We start from the raw sequence: 7,500 nt of genomic DNA, 5'->3' as shown, positions 1-7,500 counted from the left end.
CTAGGATCAGCCCCTAGGATCAGATCTAGGATCAGCCCCTAGGATCAGATCTAGGATCAGCCCCTAGGATCAGATCTAGGATCAGCCCCTAGGATCAGATCTAGGATCAGCCCTTAGGATCAGATCTAGGATCAGCCCCTAGGATCAGATCTAGGATCAGCCCCTAGGATCAGCCCCTAGGATCAGATCTAGGATCAGATCTAGGATCAGATCTAGGATCAGCCCCTAGGATCAGATCTAGTATCAGCCCCTAGGATCAGATCTAGGATCAGATCTAGGATCAGCCCCTAGGATCAGATCTAGGATCAGCCCCTAGGATCAGATCTAGGATCAGCCCCTAGGATCAGATCTAGGATCAGATCTAGGATCAGATCTAGGATCAGCCCCTAGGATCAGATCTAGGATCAGCCCCTAGGATCAGATCTAGGATCAGCCCCTAGGATCAGATCTAGGATCAGATCTAGGATCAGATCTAGGATCAGATCTAGGATCAGCCCCTAGGATCAGATCTAGTATCAGCCCCTAGGATCAGATCTAGGATCAGATCTAGGATCAGCCCCAATCCTAAAAACCATCAGAGGGGAAAAATACACAAACTCCCCTAAAATCCCTATCGAGGGGCAACGTCACTTTATTCCAAATGAAAACCACCAAATCCATATTTTTACAAAAGACAAACACATCTTTATTCGACAATCTCTCCTCTCCTCAAACAATATCTCAGCACAATATGTACTCTTTTCATATAAAAACAACATTATGTACACATTTTAATATCTACACTCATTTTACATTATACCACAAACGCTCTATTTATAAAGCTGTGTCCCAAAACGGCACCCTATTCCCTATATAGTGCACTACTTTGACCATATGGGAACAATCCTAAATTAGTGTACTATGTAGGGAATAGGGTGCCATCTGGGACTCAGGTGAAGTCTTTTCAGTTCCATGATGACAGTCAGGCAGTGGAAAGGATCAGTGGGTCGTGGAGGTTTTCCTTTTGTTGGTCACTGAGGAGAAACTCTGGGCACTGTCCTGTATATGAATCCAGCTGACAGTCAGACTGGCTAGAGAGTCTGGATCCGAAATGGCATCCGAAACCCTATATAGTGCAATACTTCTGACCAGGCCCCATAAGGGTAGTCAGGGTGCGGGCCCAGAGGGGTCGTCGGGGTGCGGGCCCAGGGGGTCGTCGGGGCGCGGGCCCAGGGGGGTCGTCGGGGCGCGGGACCAGGGGGTTAGTCTGGGTGGGTAGTCGGGACCATACATCCAGGGGTAGTCAGGGTGCGGGCCCATGGGGGTAGTCCGGGTGCGGGCCCAGGGGGTAGTCGGGGCGCGGGCCCAGGGGGGTAGTCGGGGCGCGGGCCCAGGGGGGTAGTCGGGGCGCGGGCCCATGGGGGTAGTCAGGGTGCGGGCCCATGGGGGTAGTCAGGGTGCGGGCCCATGGGGGTAGTCAGGGTGCGGGCCCATGGGGGTAGTCAGGGTGCGGGCCCATGGGGGTAGTCAGGGTGCGGGCTCAGAGGGGTCTGATATAAAGTAGTGCACTATATTGGGAATAGGGTGCCATTTGGGATGTAGTGGCAGTGTCTCTCCAGTCACATAGACTGGTCCCAGACCTGTAGTAAGGTCAGACCATCGTGCTAGACAGATGGGTTGGCTGAAGACCAAACAGACCTGGGAACAGTGTTTATGACTCTCCAGTCAATAATCTGTACTCAGCCTCATCTGGCCTCATACACATTCTACACATCCAGCAGTAGTCTGGGTGGTTCAGGAACTACACATCCAGCAGTAGTCTGGGTGGTTCAGTAACTACACATCCAGCAGTAGTCTGGGTGGTTCAGTAACTATACATCCAGCAGTAGTCTGGGTGGTTCAGTAACTACACATCCAGCAGTAGTCTGGGTGGTTCAGTAACTACACATCCAGCAGTAGTCTGGGTGGTTACAGTAACTACACATCCAGCAGTAGTCTGGGTGGTTCAGTAACTATACATCCAGCAGTAGTCTGGGTGGTTACAGTAACTACACATCCAGCAGTAGTCTGGGTGGTTCAGTAACTATACATCCAGCAGTAGTCTGGGTGGTTACAGTAACTACACATCCAGCAGTAGTCTGGGTGGTTACAGTAACTATACATCCAGCAGTAGTCTGGGTGGTTCAGGAACTATACATCCAGCAGTAGTCTGGGTGGTTCAGGAACTATACATCCAGCAGTAGTCTGGGTGGTTCAGTAACTATACATCCAGCAGTAGTCTGGGTGGTTACAGTAACTATACATCCAGCAGTAGTCTGGGTGGTTACAGTAACTATACATCCAGTAGTCTGGGTGGTTACAGTAACTACACATCCAGCAGTAGTCTGGGTAGTTACAGTAACTATACATCCTGAAGTAGTCTGGGTAGTTACAGTAACTATACATCCTGCAGTAGTCTGGGTGGTTACAGTAACTATACATCCAGCAGTAGTCTGGGTGGTTACAGTAACTATACATCCAGCAGTAGTCTGGGTGGTTACAGTAACTACACATCCAGCAGTAGTCTGGGTGGTTACAGTAACTATACATCCAGCAGTAGTCTGGGTGGTTACAGTAACTATACATCCAGCAGTAGTCTGGGTGGTTACAGTAACTACACATCCAGCAGTAGTCTGGGTGGTTACAGTAACTACACATCCAGCAGTAGTCTGGGTGGTTACAGTAACTATACATCCTGAAGTAGTCTGGGTAGTTCCAGTAACTATACATCCTGAAGTAGTCTGGGTGGTTACAGTAACTATACATCCAGTAGTCTGGGTGGTTACAGTAACTATACATCCAGTAGTCTGGGTGGTTACAGTAACTATACATCCAGCAGTAGTCTGGGTGGTTACAGTAACTATACATCCAGCAGTAGTCTTTGTGGTTACAGTAACTACACATCCAGCAGTAGTCTTTGTGGTTACAGTAACTATACATCCAGCAGTAGTCTGGGTGGTTACAGTAACTACACATCCAGCAGTAGTCTTTGTGGTTACAGTAACTACACATCCAGCAGTAGTCTGGGTGGTTACAGTAACTATACATCCAGCAGTAGTCTGGGTGGTTACAGTAACTATACATCCAGCAGTAGTCTGGGTGGTTACAGTAACTACACATCCAGCAGTAGTCTTTGTGGTTACAGTAACTATACATCCAGCAGTAGTCTGGGTGGTTACAGTAACTATACATCCAGCAGTAGTCTGGGTGGTTACAGTAACTACACATCCAGCAGTAGTCTTTGTGGTTACAGTAACTACACATCCAGCAGTAGTCTGGGTGGTTACAGTAACTATACATCCAGCAGTAGTCTGGGTGGTTACAGTAACTATACATCCAGCAGTAGTCTGGGTGGTTACAGTAACTACACATCCAGCAGTAGTCTTTGTGGTTACAGTAACTACACATCCAGCAGTAGTCTGGGTGGTTACAGTAACTATACATCCAGCAGTAGTCTGGGTGGTTACAGTAACTATACATCCAGCAGTAGTCTGGGTGGTTACAGTAACTACACATCCAGCAGTAGTCTGGGTGGTTACAGTAACTATACATCCAGCAGTTGTCTGGGTGGTTACAGTAACTATACATCCAGCAGTAGTCTGGGTGGTTACAGTAACTATACATCCAGCAGTAGTCTTTGTGGTTACAGTAACTACACATCCAGCAGTAGTCTGGGTGGTTACAGTAACTATACATCCAGCAGTAGTCTTTGGTGGTTACAGTAACTACACATCCAGCAGTAGTCTGGGTGGTTACAGTAACTACACATCCAGCAGTAGTCTGGGTGGTTACAGTAACTATACATCCAGCAGTAGTCTGGGTGGTTACAGTAACTACACATCCTGAAGCAGTCTGGGTGGTTACAGTAACTATACATCCAGTAGTCTGGGTGGTTACAGTAACTATACATCCAGCATTAGTCTGGGTGGTTACAGTAACTATACATCCTGAAGTAGTCTGGGTGGTTACAGTAACTACACATCCAGCAGTAGTCTGGGTGGTTACAGTAACTACACATCCAGCAGTAGTCAGTAGTCTGGGTGGTTACAGTAACTATACATCCAGCAGTTGTCTGGGTGGTTACAGTAACTACACATCCAGCAGTAACTACACTCATTTTGACCTTTGGACGGTCGGTCAGGAGGCCAGTTAGTAGCATGACCTCAGTGAGACCTCTCATGGATTCCTCCGGCCGCAGAAGATTCAAAGTTGGTCTTCGTACCGTCTCTTCACCATACCAGTGTCCAGCAGTGTTTAAATGGTCAGCAGTAGAATATGAGAGTTTGGTTCCGCAGGGACGTGGTGAGGAAATGGGAGACGGTTCGGAGTCGTCTCCTGGTTTGTGGTATATTGGTGTCTCCTATTAAAATGGCACTCAGTCCTTCCATAGGAGGACTCTGACATAGTCCTCTGTCAAACGACACCTTCTCCTCACCCCTTTCATCGTCTTTACAAGTTCTCCTTCCACCTATGAGGATATTAGGTCCCTCTTTGGTTTCCTCGAATCCTTATCCAATGACATCCTCTCCTGATGAAAAGACGTCGCCTCTTTGATGACATCACTTGTGGGTGTCAGTGAGGTCAAAGTCCAGCACCACGAGTTTAGTCTCCTCTGTTCCGTTCCTGCTGCCAACGGCTGCTATCAGTCTGGTGTTAGATGCCCTGGAGAGAGGAGAGAGGAGAGAGAGGAGGGTTACCAGTCTGGTGTTAGATGCCCTGGAGAGAGGAGAGAGGAGAGAGAGGAGGGTTACCAGTCTGGTGTTAGATGCCCTGGAGAGAGGAGAGAGGAGAGTAGAGAGGAGAGAGGTTAGAGAGGAGGGTTACCAGTCTGGTGTTAGATGCCCTGGAGAGAGGAGAGTAAGGAGAGAGAGAGGAGAGAGGAGAGAGGAGAGAGGAGAGAGAGGAGGGTTATCAGTCTGGTGTTAGATGCCCTGGAGAGAGGAGAGAGGAGAGAGAGGAGGGTTACCAGTCTGGTGTTAGATGCCCTGGAGAGAGAGAGAGGAGAGAGAGGAGGGTTACCAGTCTGGTGTTAGATGCCCTGGAGAGAGGAGAGAGGAGAGAGAGGAGGGTTACCAGTCTGGTGTTAGATGCCCTGGAGAGAGGAGAGAGAGGAGGGTTACCAGTCTGGTGTTAGATGCCCTGGAGAGAGGAGAGAGGAGAGAGAGGAGGGTTACAGTTACCAGTCTGGTGTTAGATGCCCTGGAGAGAGGAGAGAGAGGAGGGTTACCAGTCTGGTGTTAGATGCCCTGGAGAGAGGAGAGAGGAGAGAGAGGAGGGTTACCAGTCTGGTGTTAGATGCCCTGGAGAGAGGGAGAGAGGAGAGAGGAGGGTTACCAGTCTGGTGTTAGATGCCCTGGAGAGAGGAGAGAGAGGAGGGTTACCAGTCTGGTGTTAGATGCCCTGGAGAGAGGAGGAGAGGAGGGTTACCAGTCTGGTGTTAGATGCCCTGGAGAGAGGAGAGAGGAGAGAGAGGAGGGTTACCAGCCTGGTGTTAGATGCCCTGGAGAGAGGAGAGAGGAGAGAGAGGAGGGTTACCAGTCTGGTGTTAGATGCCCTGGAGAGAGGAGAGAGAGGAGGGTTACCAGTCTGGTGTTAGATGCCCTGGAGAGAGGAGAGAGAGGAGGGTTACCAGTCTGGTGTTAGATGCCCTGGAGAGAGGAGAGAGGAGAGAGAGGAGGGTTACCAGTCTGGTGTTAGATGCCCTGGAGAGAGGAGAGAGGAGAGAGAGGAGGGTTACCAGTCTGGTGTTAGATGCCCTGGAGAGAGGAGAGAGAGGAGGGTTACCAGTCTGGTGTTAGATGCCCTGGAGAGAGGAGAGAGGAGAGAGAGGAGGGTTACCAGTCTGGTGTTAGATGCCCTGGAGAGAGGAGAGAGAGGAGAGAGAGGAGGGTTACCAGTCTGGTGTTAGATGCCCTGGAGAGAGGAGAGAGAGGAGGGTTACCAGTCTGGTGTTAGATGCCCTGGAGAGAGGAGAGAGGAGAGAGAGGAGGGTTACCAGTCTGGTGTTAGATGCCCTGGAGAGAGGAGAGAGAGGAGGGTTACCAGTCTGGTGTTAGATGCCCTGGAGAGAGGAGAGAGAGGAGGGTTACCAGTCTGGTGTTAGATGCCCTGGAGAGAGGAGAGAGAGGAGAGAGAGGAGGGTTACCAGTCTGGTGTTAGATGCCCTGGAGAGAGAGAGGAGAGAGGAGGGTTACCAGTCTGGTGTTAGATGCCCTGGAGAGAGGAGAGAGGAGAGCGAGGAGGGTTACCAGTCTGGTGTTAGAAGCCCTGGAGAGAGGAGAGAGAGGAGGGTTACCAGTCTGGTGTTAGATGCCCTGGAGAGAGAGGAGAGAGGAGAGAGAGGAGGGTTACCAGTCTGGTGTTAGATGCCCTGGAGAGAGGAGAGAGGAGAGAGAGGAGGGTTACCAGTCTGGTGTTAGATGCCCTGGAGAGAGAGAGAGAGGAGGGTTACCAGTCTGGTGTTAGATGCCCTGGAGAGAGGAGAGAGAGGAGGGTTACCAGTCTGGTGTTAGATGCCCTGGAGAGAGGAGAGAGGAGAGAGAGGAGGGTTACCAGTCTGGTGTTAGATGCCCTGGAGAGGAGGAGAGAGAGGAGGGTTACCAGTCTGGTGTTAGATGCCCTGGAGAGAGGAGAGAGAGGAGGGTTACCAGTCTGGTGTTAGATGCCCTGGAGAGAGGAGAGAGGAGAGAGAGGAGGGTTACCAGTCTGGTGTTAGATGCCCTGGAGAGAGGAGAGAGAGAGAGAGGAGGGTTACCAGTCTGGTGTTAGATGCCCTGGAGAGAGGAGAGAGGAGAGAGAGGAGGGTTACCAGTCTGGTGTTAGATGCCCTGGAGAGAGGAGAGAGAGGAGGGTTACCAGTCTGGTGTTAGATGCCCTGGAGAGAGGAGAGAGGAGAGAGAGGAGGGTTACCAGTCTGGTGTTAGATGCCCTGGAGAGAGGAGAGAGGAGAGAGAGGAGGGTTACCAGTCTGGTGTTAGATGCCCTGGAGAGAGGAGAGAGAGGAGGGTTACCAGTCTGGTGTTAGATGCCCTGGAGAGAGGAGAGAGGAGAGAGAGGAGGGTTACCAGTCTGGTGTTAGATGCCCTGGAGAGAGGAGAGAGAGGAGGGTACCAGTCTGGTGTTAGATGCCCTGGAGAGAGAGAGAGAGGAGAGAGAGGAGGGTTACCAGTCTGGTGTTAGATGCCCTGGAGAGAGGAGAGAGGGAGAGAGAGGAGGGTTACCAGTCTGGTGTTAGATGCCCTGGAGAGAGGAGAGAGGAGAGAGAGGAGGGTTACCAGTCTGGTGTTAGAGCCCTGGAGAGAGAGAGAGAGGAGGGTTACCAGTCTGGTGTTAGAGAAGAGGAGGAGAGAGAGAGAGAGAGGAGGAGGGTACCAGTCTGGTGTTAGATGCCCTGGAGAGAGGAGAGAGGAGAGAGAGGAGGGTTACCAGTCTGGTGTTAGATGCCCTGGAGAGAGAGAGAGAGAGAGAGAGAGGAGGGTTACC

General features: G+C 50.8%; 1 pseudogene; it reads right to left on the bottom strand.

The window, feature by feature from the left end:
* Positions 1–1,835: 1,835 nt before the first annotated feature.
* The window catches only part of LOC127906602 (F-box/WD repeat-containing protein 7-like), a 90,112-nt pseudogene continuing 84,447 nt past the window's right edge, over positions 1,836–7,500 (bottom strand).

This window comes from Oncorhynchus keta, chromosome 13 (assembly GCF_023373465.1).
Source record: "Oncorhynchus keta strain PuntledgeMale-10-30-2019 chromosome 13, Oket_V2, whole genome shotgun sequence".
Classification (NCBI taxonomy): Eukaryota; Metazoa; Chordata; class Actinopteri; order Salmoniformes; family Salmonidae; genus Oncorhynchus; species Oncorhynchus keta.
The sequence above is the reverse complement of the archived record's forward strand: the minus strand, read 5'-3'. Positions and strand labels throughout refer to the sequence as shown.